The sequence below is a fragment of the Erinaceus europaeus genome, chromosome 19 (assembly GCF_950295315.1).
Source record: "Erinaceus europaeus chromosome 19, mEriEur2.1, whole genome shotgun sequence".
NCBI classification, from domain to species: domain Eukaryota; kingdom Metazoa; phylum Chordata; class Mammalia; order Eulipotyphla; family Erinaceidae; genus Erinaceus; species Erinaceus europaeus.
Genome location: NC_080180.1, coordinates 49387011 through 49399559, shown reverse-complemented (window position 1 = coordinate 49399559; position 12549 = coordinate 49387011). Strand labels below are relative to the sequence as shown.

At 42.0% G+C, this 12549-nt stretch overlaps 1 long non-coding RNA gene across 1 annotated transcript in view; it reads left to right on the top strand.

The window, feature by feature from the left end:
* LOC132534644 (uncharacterized) overlaps positions 1-9726 on the top strand; it is a 95478-nt gene extending 85752 nt beyond the window's left edge. The window contains exon 4 of the long non-coding RNA XR_009546374.1: positions 9555-9726. This is a non-coding gene — a long non-coding RNA (uncharacterized LOC132534644). The remainder of the gene's footprint in view (positions 1-9554) is intronic.
* The last annotated feature ends 2823 nt before the right edge of the window (positions 9727-12549 follow it).

Sequence of the window (12549 nt, the reverse complement as noted above, 5' to 3'; positions counted from 1 at the left end):
TCCCTCTAAGTAAGCAAAGGGCCTGACTTCCTCCTCTGGTGTTTTCTAAATTCTCCTCTCTGAGGGAGGGAAAAATAAAGGGTCCTAGTCACAAAAGTTCTGGGGTTCAAAGCCCTCTGATCCTACTCTTCCCCTAACACAACTAGTCTGTGCTATTTTATTGCAGCTCCCCAGAGTGACTGAGATACACACAAGGTACTAAATTATGTACATTGCCACACCTATACCAGCCTTTCTGATGCTCTGTCAATGAGGAGAGGACACTCCTACTTTTCATAAATCTTATCTGGCCAAGGTATCAGGTAAACTAAAGGTGACGTTTAGAGACAGAAGCTTCACTTCTCATTAGGGTCCTAAAACCTGTGACTGAGTCAGACCCTGGGTTATTGACTTGAGCATTTGATTAAGATAGTGAAGAAGTTATTTCTGATGTCTCTATACTCTCACTATTACTGTTCAAGGCTAACTTCTTATTCCTCTGCCTCAGATATAACAGTGAAGAAAGACACTTTTTATTTTTGTTATTGCTGAGGCTTCATTACTCTGGCATGGCTTTTCAGAAAGAAAGAGAGACAGAGACAGAGAAAGGCACCACAGCACAGTAGCACAATGTGGTGGGGACCAGGCTCAAGCCAGGGTTACCCACATGGCAAAGCAGGCACACTACCAGGTAAGTGATTTGCCGTCTCCTCCACTCCTTTTACAGAAAATTGCTTAGGCTGCTGGTTGAAAGTGTCTACAGAGAGAGAATCAGTCCCCTGGCTGTGCAGTGCCTGTGTAACATATGCAGCTGTTTATTGTAGAGCTCTTAACTCAGCCTTGGAAACTGGAGAGGCATTTAATGTGCTCTCTGGGAGTGGAGATTCAGCAGAGCTCCAAGGAGGATATTGCAATTTCCTTGACAAAGAAGAGAGTCACAGTCACACCTGCAAGGCAGAGTAGAAATCTGTCCAGCTGTGCCCTGCAGCCAGCTGCTTGCCCTGAGGTGGCCGTTAGACCTGGTGCACCTCCTTGGAGCCAGAGTTCTTCCCTGTGGGTTGCGGCTCTGACTCAGGATTCTCTTTGCAACCCAATCTGTAATTTGAACAGCAATCTTTCTCATCATCAGCACACTGGAGCCCAAGGGAGATGCTAATCACAGAGGGCCAGGAATGGAGGGGACTCTGTGTTTCCAAAACCCCATCTATCTAGCATCAGATTTGTAGTCACTGGGGAGAATTCACATGATAAGCTTTTGGATTTGTGTGTAAAGTAAACACAACCCTGACATAAAAGAAGATGGAGTATGCATGATGGAGGGAGGAGGTGGGGCTGGAGATTGAATCGTATTTTGATCTTTCTTTCGGTAGCACCAAGGAATGAACCCAGGAATTTGTGCATTGCAGAGTAGTCTAAATGGCCTCCACAGAGGCTGCAGCAGCAGCGCAGGAGGGTTCCTTTACCCCCACAACTTCTCCAGCATTTATTATTTACTCCACGTGCGCTTAACCCGCTGTGCTACTACTGCCCGACTCCCCAGCATTTATTATTTACTATCATTTCTGAGGTATGGCATTCTTACAGGGTTGAAGTGGTATCTTGTCTTTATTTGCATTTCTCTGTTGACCTTTTGGATCTCTTCTTTGGTGAATATTCTGTTCATACCCTCTCCCCACTTTTGGATGTGGTCATTTTTCTGATGTTATTGTTGTTGCTGAATTGGGTGAGCTCTTTGTATATTTTGGATACTCACCTTTTTGTCTGATGTATGCCATGCAAAGATCTCCTGTTCTGTAAGGAGTCTTTGTCTGGGTGGGGTTTCTTTTGCTGTGCAAAAACTTTTCAGTCTTCTTTCTTTACCAGAGCACCACTTCTTCTTCTAGCGTTTGCCCTTCTTCCGTAGCCAGTCGACAGCGTCAGGTTGAGCCTGATGTAAAGTTTCGAGACCTCCTTTGAATCTGGAGAGGTGGCAGTCGTTGACTATGTGGGTCGCCAATAAGAATGCATTTGGCAAAGGACAGCCCCTCAACATTAAGTTGGAGGACTCGAAGAGCAGGACCAACAGCTTGAAAGCTGTCAGGAGCTGCTTGTTGCTGGCTTTGAAAGTGACTGGGATCCATGTGGATTCAGTCAGTTTCCCCAAGCTCTGACTTCTGGTGGGACCAGATTAAACCTGGGGCTTCTGAGCCTGAGGCAAGAAAGTCTTTTCCATAACTAGGACTCTTAGTATTTCTCCCTTGAGGCAGGTCAGAAATTCTGCTGTTTGCCCTTCTTCTTCTTCTAGCGTTTGCCCTTCTTCCGTAGCCAGTCAACAGCGTCAGGTTGAAAGCTGTCAGGAGCTGCTTGTTGCTGGCTTTGAAAGTGACTGGGATCCATGTGGATTCAGTTGGCTAGGAAGGATCGTCAGTTTCCCCAATGAATGGGTACTCAGGGAATGCACCACGAGAAGGTCGATCCAATGCATCCCAACTGACCCCCAGTGATAACCCTGGAGGCAAAAAAAAAAAAAGAAAAAAAAAGAACCCTAGAAACAAACCATCCTGGTTCAGATGCAGAATTCTGAGGACATTGTTTAATTTCTCTGTGCCTGGTTTTCCGCATTGGTGAAATGAAGGACAGTTTATAGCACTAACTGGGCTAATGGTCTACGGCCATATGATCTTGAACACGCCCCGTCTTGTCTGATCTCAGAAGCTAAGTTGGGCAAATGTAACTGAAGTACTCAGAACAGTGCTTTAGAACAATGCTAACTACTGAATCATCCTTGGCTGTGAATTCTAGTCACTCAGACTCAAGTTCTAAGCATTGAAGTTATCTCTTTAGCTTAGTCTAGGGCAGCTAGTATGTGGGATGCATATGTGATCCCTGCTTTACTCCAGAAATGGTTCAAGATGGCACTGATGCCCTGGCTAGCAGATACTATGGCCCCAAGTTGCCTTGGTCTAAAATTGGAGGGCAGCTGCAATGAGCCATCCTAATGTGTCCAAAACACTTGACCCCAGACAACCCATTGTGCGGTAATTTTAACTTAAAAGGGGGCTTAGCTTTAGGGCTTTAGCACATAAAAGGATTCACCGCGGGGTGTTGAGAACAGGTTTAAACAATTAGAGGCTTTATTTGGGTGAATTGGGTAAAAGATATCAAATATATCTAGGTGTTACAAAATATCTAGGTGCTACAAAAATAAGCGGCTCCATTTAAGGTTAAGCTAAAGAGAGGTTTATTCAATAAAAATCACTGAGAATGTGAAGGGAGAAGTCTAGCTAAGAAAATGGGCAAAAGTTCAAAGTCCACAAAATAAGTTATCCAAGATCACCACATGAAAAGACCAGGATTAATCCGGGAGCCACAACAAATGGAGAGTCCGTGGTGGAGGTCATAGTATCAAGAGAGCAAGCTGCTCCAAGTCTGTCCTTAAATACATTCTGGTCGGGTGGGGGAAATAGCATAATGGTTATGCAAACAGACTCTCATGCCTGAGGCTCCAAAGTCCCAGGTTCAATCCCCCATACCACCATAAACCAGAGCTGAGCAGTGCTCTGGTATTTCTCTCTGTGTCTCTCTCTGTCTGTATCTCTCTCAAAAATAAAATAAATAAAATATTTTTTAAAAAAAACATCCTGGTCAGTCTGCCCGGCCTCAGGCTGGCGTCATTCATATGTTAATAGTCCCAAACTCCTGTTGGGGTCACAACACCATTGTTTGTTCACCATGGAGTTGTAGCTTCTAGAAGGCAGTCCCAGAGAGCTGAACACTAGTGGAGACTTGGTTTGCGTGCACTCACTTCTAGGAGGGATTACTTTCTGGCTCAGCTTGATTGGACATAATGCCATGGAAACATGAAGATGAAGGTCTTCAACTAAGGCTCTGACAATATTTCCTTTTTCTTTAAACAGAAAGCTCTGGCTGGCTTGATCACCTTTGGTTATTATTGACCCCTCACCTTCCAAATGGTCATTTTTCTCCCCTGCCGATTAAAAGGGTTCAAAATGATCTTATGCCTGGGGTGAAGGGGTGTTTACTTGCATTAGTTGGATGTTGGACAACTATCCTCAACTTGGGTCAGAAGGTCAGAAGAGCCATATTAACAAGATTCTTTTTTTTTTTTTTCTTCCCAGTCATTGGTTTCCACTGCATGTTTCTAGTGTTTCTGGTAGTCATTTATCTTGCTATTATTTTTCACTTCTTCTTTGACACAGGATGAAAAGGACAGTGATGGTAAGAGAGACAGAGAAGATAGACACCTACAGCACTGCTTTCCCACCTGCAGACGCTTGAACCCAGGTCCTTGGATATAGCAATGTGTATCCTTTACCATGTGAGGCACCACCCATCCCTGATTAGATTTTTTTTAATGCAGATTAACCGATCAGACATTTCTGATATTGTACTATGCAGGTAAGACTCCATGCTAAAAGCTGCAAGAGATGGGCCATTCCCTCAAGGAGCATACATTTAGGACAAAGGCTCTCTCTTTTCTTTTCTTTTCTTTTTATTATCTTTATTTATTAGATAGAGACAGCCAGAAATAGAGAGAGTAGGGTGAAATAGAGAGGGAGAGAGAAAGGAAGACACCGACAGCACTGCTTCACCACTCATGAAGCTTTCCCTTTACGGACTGGGGCCTTGAACCCTGGTCCTCAGCATTGTAACGTGTGCTCAACCCAGTGTACCATCACCAGGCCCTAAATGCTCTTTCTCTAAAGCAACCTTTCTGTGAATGGAGAATCAGGGTACTGGAGTGGTCCAAAGCAGAGCTCTGCAGGAATGTCAGGGTTGACATTGAGGAAAACCTTCATTCAAAACAATGGGCGGACCTGCTATCATGTTTGGAATGCTGCTGGCTTGGGCTTGAACTATCAAATGTCCAGGTTCTCTGGTCCAAATAGTTTGGGTGGGATTCCCAAGGTTCTCTTTCTGATTTTAATTAGGTAGAAATACAATGTAAGGAAAGTTTTCACTACTTGTTAACCAAGGAAGATGGCCCGAAGCACCATTTGGTCCCTAAGAATTTCTCAAGTGCTCTTTTTTTCTGGCTGTTAAAACTGTCTTTCACATCCAGGAAAAATATGGAGAGCTTATTGAGGGAAATCTGTGCCTAGAAACTGTCAACTTTACATCACTATAAACTGTGTAGAGATGAAAACAAACAGGCTTAATATGATTATATGCATTTTATTTTTGGTATGTGCATGTATAGAATTGTGTGTAATCTGGGGACCTTCACCCCCCAAACCAGCCCTTCGTTAGACTGTCATAAAGCAGAGAAGCTGGAAAGGGAAGGGTTGAGGAGGGATGAAAGGAGAAGACAGGAGGGGAGGGGAAGTGTGTGCTTCAAGGTTGTCTGTCAGGCAGAAACTCACTCCTGCATACCAACCTGGAATCTTTTATCTGGGTACTTCTCACTCCCTCTCTGGGGCTTAGTTTTTCCATGAGCATGGGCCACTTCTGTGACCCTGCATTGAGAGAGAGACAGAGGAAATTGACAGGCAAATGAGCTAGAGTTCTCTCAGTAAGTATCCTGTTCTACTTAGAACCTGGCAAAATGAAAGGAAAAATATCTGATGGGGGGAGACCAGGGAAGAGACAGATCAAGGAGGTAGAAATCTTTTGTTCATCCTTTTCTTTTTTTTAATTGGCGGTGTTAATGGTTTACAGTAAATACAGTTGATACACGGATAAAATTTCTTTTTTGCAAAACACTCTGACCCCCCACCTAGGTCTATCATGTAACAGCACCTTGATGCTCCCCCCCACTACCTCCACCTCCCCAGAGTCCTTTGATTTGGTGCAATAACCAAACCCAGTTCAAGTTACACTTTCGGTTTCCTCCTTATGTTTTTTTTTCAGGTTTGTAAATCTTTTATTTGAAGAATACAAACAGCCCGGTATCATTTTATTTCAAGAATTATCACAAATTATTCAAGATTTAATTGCAACGAGATAAATTAAACATGCATGTGGCTTAGAGATGATGTATCTTTGAAAAGTTAAATAAGCTTACTAACCTCTCTATAGTTTAATTTTTTTATTACCAAGTGTTTTATGGCTAATATAATCATTGAACAATCCATTAAAGCGCACAGGTTACACTGTGCAAGGACCTGGGTTCAGACACCCAGTTCCTACCTGTAGGGGGAAAGTTTCACAAATGGTGAAGCAGTGCTGCAGGTGTCTCTCTGTCTGTCTATTTCCCCCCTTTCTCTCAATTTCTGGCTGTCTCCATCCAGTGAATAAATAAAGATAATTTAAAAAATCTATTAAAATCAATTTAAATGACAGCATGTCAAATGTCTTCACTATCTGTGAAATAAGAAAGGTTGTACCACTTAGAATACTTGCCTTGTTTAAGAAAAAAGGCTTAATGGTTTGATTACTGTCTGCTCTGATCAGTCCGTTCCCCAGTTTTAACCCTTAAATTCACATCCTACAGTTTGATCATTCTAACTTGACACTGGCCTGCAGAGCTTTGAGACTGGTTAAAAGATCCTTAGCAACTGCTCTATCCTTAACTCAGCAGCAGGACTACAAAGTAAATTCATTCCACTTGCACATTCATACTGATTTGCAACAATGGCAAGACAGTTCTTGGATGCAATGATAATAACAACAACAACAAAACTACTAGAAATATCCTAGGAATTATCATCTTCCTTTTAACAACCAACAGGGAGTTTGTATCTTTCATCGGGATAGAAAGCACACAAAATCAGTCCCTGCTTACTGCATTTTATTTCTATTTTACATATAAATATTTCTATTTTACATATAAATTTATATTTATAAATATAAATATAAAATGAGATGTGATTATGCCAAAAGCTAACCCCAACAAGTGAAGAATTACAAATTAAGAAAATGAAATTATTTTTCAACTTCTGTCCATGAGTGAGATCATCCTGTATTCATCCTTCTCTTTCTGGCTTATTTCACTTAACATCCATCCACCTTCCATCCAAGATGAGGTGAAGAAGATGACTTCCTCATTCTTTTTTTTTTTTTAATTTTTAATTATTTTTATTTCGTTTGATAGAAACAGCCAGAAACCAAGAGGGAAGGGGGTGATAGAGAGGGAGAGAGGCAGAGAGACACCTGCAACACTACTTCACTACTTGCAAAGCTTTCCCACTGCAGGTGGGGACCAGGGACTTGAACCTGGGTCCTGGCACGCTGTGGTGCGTGCACTCAACCAGGTGCACCACCATCTGGCTCCTAACTTCCTCATTCTTAAAAGTTAAGTAGTATTCCATTGTGTATATATGCTACAACTTTCTTAGCCACTCATCTGTTGTTGCTTTCATTTAATACAAAAGTCTTTGGACTATCAGGCACAGAGTTAGACTTTCACAATCAAGTTCTTTCCCTTATTCGTGCTTTCATTTATTCACCTAGCATTGGTTCAGATACTGTTATTAAGGGACATGTGTTTGGTCTTTGCCCACTGTTTTCTGGCACAAAGTGATGAGACCCAGAAAAGGGCCTTGTTATTATGTTAATGGAGTGGCATATGGAAAGCCCCCAGGCAATCTAAAGATAAGTGCTTGTTGCCAGGAGAACCAACCATGTGGCTGGAGAATTGGTACTTTCAGTCCTAACCTTCTGACCCTCCAGGATAGGGAAGAGGGACAGAGGGCTGAATCCATCGCCAACACCCAATGATTTAGCTAATGGTGCCTCTAGGTGTATCTTCACCCTCACGTTCATGGCAGCATTCCTAGAATAGCCAAGTAGAGACACTTTTTTTGAGTTGGTGTTGATTTTCTTGAGATAAATACCTGGAATTGGAATCACTGGATCAAATGGTAGTTTGATCTTTAACACTTTGCGGAACCTATGTATGGTTCTGCACCATAGTTGTGCTGATTCACAGTCCCGCCAGCGGTGCACCGCAAGGCCTGCCTACTCTCCACTTCCTCTGTTCGATGTAGGTCATTAACAGGTACGGTCACCAGAGAAATGCAAATGATTCATGTACTTGTTGTCCATCAGTATGTTTTCTTTGAAAAGTATATGTACCCCTTGTCATTTTAAAAATCAGATTTTTGGTTGTTGGGTTGTATAAATACTTCCTAACTTTTGAATATTAACCCCTTGTCAAATATATGAGTTGCCAGTATTTTTTTTTTCCCATATGGCCGGTTGTTTTACTAATTTGATTTATTGTTTCCTCCACTGTGCAGAAGCTTTTGAGTTTAATGTAGTCTTGCTTGCCTTATTTTTGTGAACCTTTGCTTTTGATATTAAAAAAAATCATCACGAATACCAGCGGTATTTGACATTTTTTAAAATCTAGTTTTTGAAATTTGTTTCATATGAGACAAAGAATCTCACATGAGGGAGAGTCAGAGACAGCTAGAAAGGAGCCAGAGCTCCCACTCTTGTTTGCCTCACATTGGGAATTGAACCAGGGGCCTCAGGCATTCAAGTTCCCATGATGTGCCTGCTGAGCTATTTCCTCTGGCTGCCTTTTAATTTTTTTCATAGGGAATCACACAATTACTAATATTAGAAGAATCCTCAGGAGGGCTGGAGAGACAGTATAATGGTTCTTTAAAAGACACTCATGCCTGAGACTCCAAGGACTCAGGTTCAATCCCAAGCACCACCATAAGCCAGAGCTGAGCTGGGCTCTTGGTTTAAAAGAAACAGAGAATAAAAAAAGAAAGAAAAAAGGAGGTTGGGAGGGCCAGGCAGTGGTACACTGGGTTAAGCACACATAGTACTAAGCGCAAGAACCTGTGCAAGGATTTAGGCTTGAGCCCCTGCTCCCTACCTGCAGGAGGGGTCACTTTGCAAGCAGTGAAGAAGTTCTGCGGGTGTCTATTTTTCTCTTTCCCTTTCTATCCTCTCTTCCTCTTTCAATTTCTCTCTGTCCTATTCAATAAAATGGGGGAGAGGAATGTCTGCCAGGAGCAGTTGATTCATGGCACAAACACTGAGCCCCAGCGATTACCCTGGAGGCAAAAAGAAAAAAAAAAAAGAAAAAGGAAAAAGGAAAAGAAAAAGAAAGCAACAAAAGCATCCTTGGGCCACTTTACTAGCTGAGAAACTAAGATGCAAGAAGACTCCAGAATCTCAGCTTCCCTTCCTACCTCTGAATCTGGCCTTGCACTCTGAGAGCGAGCGGGTGGGGGTGGGGGGAGCAGGGGAGATTCCGATCTGAAGAGAGTGAGCAATAGGAAAGGGAAAATGCCTGTGCTTCCAAGATTCTGTTTTTAGATAATTATTTCTATGACTTTAGAAAGGGCAGAGACTAAAAATACTTGCCGTATCAGCACATTCAATCTTAAATTGATTATTTTTCAAGGTTTTCCATACGACACCAAGAATGAATTCAATTTCCATCCCCGAAAACATGTGACAGGAGAAATTCATACCTTACATATCATTTAATGAAAAAGAATATGGGTACAACTTTTGCTCGTTTTCCTGTGTGGGGGCTGGGGGTATGGAAGCTTTCTTGAGAAGTATCTTTAGTCCCTGAGATTTTTGAATTCAGACATCTGGTGGGCAGCTCATTTTCATAATTGAAAAAAAAATTTTTAACCTTTCTTCTTTGTCCTATCTCTTTTCAGACTATTTCTTCATTCCAATAAGAGCTGGTGTTGTCAACTTCTGAGCTTGTTACCGAAAAACATTTTCTCCTACCTGCTTTATTTTCCAAGTTATGGATTTATTCCTTCCCCTCATAGAAATCTTGGTGAAGCATTTGTTTTTAATAAGAAAAATAGTTGTTTAAGTAAGGTGTGTTTGTTTTTTTGGGGGGAGTTCAAGTTCATTTCTAATATTTGCTTCTAAAAGAGTCCATTTATTTATTGTTGTCCTCTATTAATGGCCTTTAAATGAATAGTTATTTATATAAAATGTAATATTTAGCCTACCATCCAAAGAAAAGAGTAAGAAGAAAAAACCCTCATATATTTCACTTGTATTTTTTGGCTCTCTGCCATTTGGTAGCTCAGGAAAAAAAAAATAAATGTATATGTTATGGTAAACACACATTTGTTACATTATGTTCTGAAATAGTCCATCTGTATTTGTCTTGTGTACTCAAGAAAATTATATATTGTTCACCTGGGTAGCAATTTGTGTTCTGGCAACTCTTTATTTGCTCTCAGGGGAACCTATTTAATATAATTACACTTAATTGATATTTGCGGTGGTAGATTAAGGAAAAAGGAACCGTCATTTAATATGCTTCGGGATTTTATGGGTCTTGTATTTCTTGGCTTGGCTTTCAAAATACATGTAAGTTTTTTTTTTTAAAGCTAGGTACTTAGATATAAATTCAGCCCTTTATTAAAAAACAGCGCACCAAATCTTTAATATTCTGCTGCTAAAAACCATGAAGAAAGAATGGCATCTTTCTTCTCCAAAGCACTTTCTTCTGAAATTGTGTTGTCTACAGGTTTCCAGGGTTAAAATATGTTGCTTGTCATTTGGCTGGTGGCTTTTTTCACCTGGAACGCCAGAGAGAAAGTGCGGTCAGGGGCTTAAGGGTGAGCACATGGCCTCCCTGGCCTGCCTCACACCCTCACCCATGAATGAGCTCTTCTTTTTTTTTAGGTCAAGTGCAAGCAAACTTTTCTTTCCACCCTGCTTGCCAGTGTGTGGCAGCCGGTCTTTTTGATAGATGGCTCTGGGTCACACTCAAGGCCACTCTGGCAAAACCTGTTAGGACAATAATTCAGGTTTTAATGATTGCTTTGCTCATGAAGTTTTTAGTGTTGATTTTTAATTCCCTTTTCAATTACACAGTCCTGGTGAGCAATGTAGCAGTCCGTTTAAAAGCAAATGATGGGGGGCTAGGCAGTAGTGAGCTGGGTTAAGTGCACATGGCGCCAAGTGCAAGGATGGGTATAAAGATCCTATCCAACCACCCCCACCCCCACCCCCAGCTCCCCACCTGCAGGGGGGGTGGGTGCTTCACAGGTGGTGAAGCAGGTCTGCAGGGGTCTATCTTTCTCTCCCCCTCTCTGTCTTCCCCTCCTTTCTCCATTTCTCTCTGTCCTATCCAACAATGGCAGCAACAGAGGCAACAATGACAATGACAATGACAACAACAACAAAGTGGAAAAGGTGGCCTTCAGGAGCAGTGGATGTGTGGTGCAGGCACCAAGCCCCAACAATAACCCTGGAGACTTCCTGACACTTGTTATTGGAAATCCTACTGCATCTATGTTTGCGAAATAGGTTTTTGCTTGTTATTTTTCTACAAGGCACATTTCTTTTGACTAAAATATATACCATGAGGCTATCACAAAATCCTGCTCTAAGGTGAAGTCTGGATTTTTCAGAGATCTCTGCCCACAGGCAGTAGAGGGTTGGGTTGCCACAGAGATCACCTATAAGTCTGAATTCGTGTGGCAGCTGCCCTAAAGGTCTGGAGATTGTGCATGGAATAATTGGAATACACTCAATATCTTAGGGCATCAAAAGAATGTACTTGACATTATGACGTCTGGATAATAACACTTGTAGGCACCCTTACCCTGATGTTTTCTCCCATAGAAATGTATTTGGATCTTTACCTATGTAACATATAACCTGTTGTTTTCTTTGAATAACGCCATGTAATGCATAAGTTTTACAAATAAATACTTGAGGTGGAGGGGGCATACACTTGACACTGTCCTAGCTTCCTATGTCATACATGTGTGTTCCCACCTTATCTCTTGTGATCAACTCTGTGGTGACTGGCTATGGTTACTTTCTCTCCACCTTGGGATGTGTCTAATCTCAGGGCCCTGGCAACTGGCTAATGTTCTCCATCCCAGCATTCTCAATAGATTGAGGCCAGTTAATGAGGATATAAGATAGCCATCACAAACTTAAAGTTGATAGGCGGTTGATAACAGAATCAGATGAGACCAACAGCAGGAAGGTGGGCATAGTTATGACTAAGCATACTCTTTTTGTTAGTAATGGGGAAAAAATCTTTAAATAAGTCTCCCTGAGGATAAGTGAGATAGCTCACTGGTAAAGTGTGCTGCTTTGCCGCATGCGGTGCCCAGGTTCGAGTCCGTCTTCTACTTCATTGAAGAAAGCTTTGGCACTGTGGTCTCTTTCACTCATTCCCTTTGCCTTTTGCCCCTTTCCACAAAAACAAACAAAACTCCCTGAGACATTTTATTTCTAAATGTCCAAGAAAAGATGTTCAATGTCAGCAAAAAGGTACTCAACAAAAGTTAAATTCTTCATATGAAGTCAGCAAGCCAGTTCCCTCACCCTGTTCTTCTGAGAGAGCATTGAGTCATTATCAAGGTCCTGTCCCCCAGAGAAGCTTCCAGTAGATCCCTTGCTCTGTTTCTCCCTCTGTGCCCACAAAAATGCATGAGTGGGAGATTCCCATCTAACATCTCAAAGACACTGATGCGGAAACCATTCTTCATTCTGTTCTTAAGGCTCTCTTTGCCAAAAGGAAAACAGCACAACAGTTCACAGGCTGAGTCACTCTCACCCAGGTGGGTGGGAGACATTACCAGACCTTCTGTCTGTGGGAGTAAGTGTGCTCTGAGCTGGGGATGTAGGTTTCCAACTCTTGGCCTCCTTGGACTTCTGGACCCACTG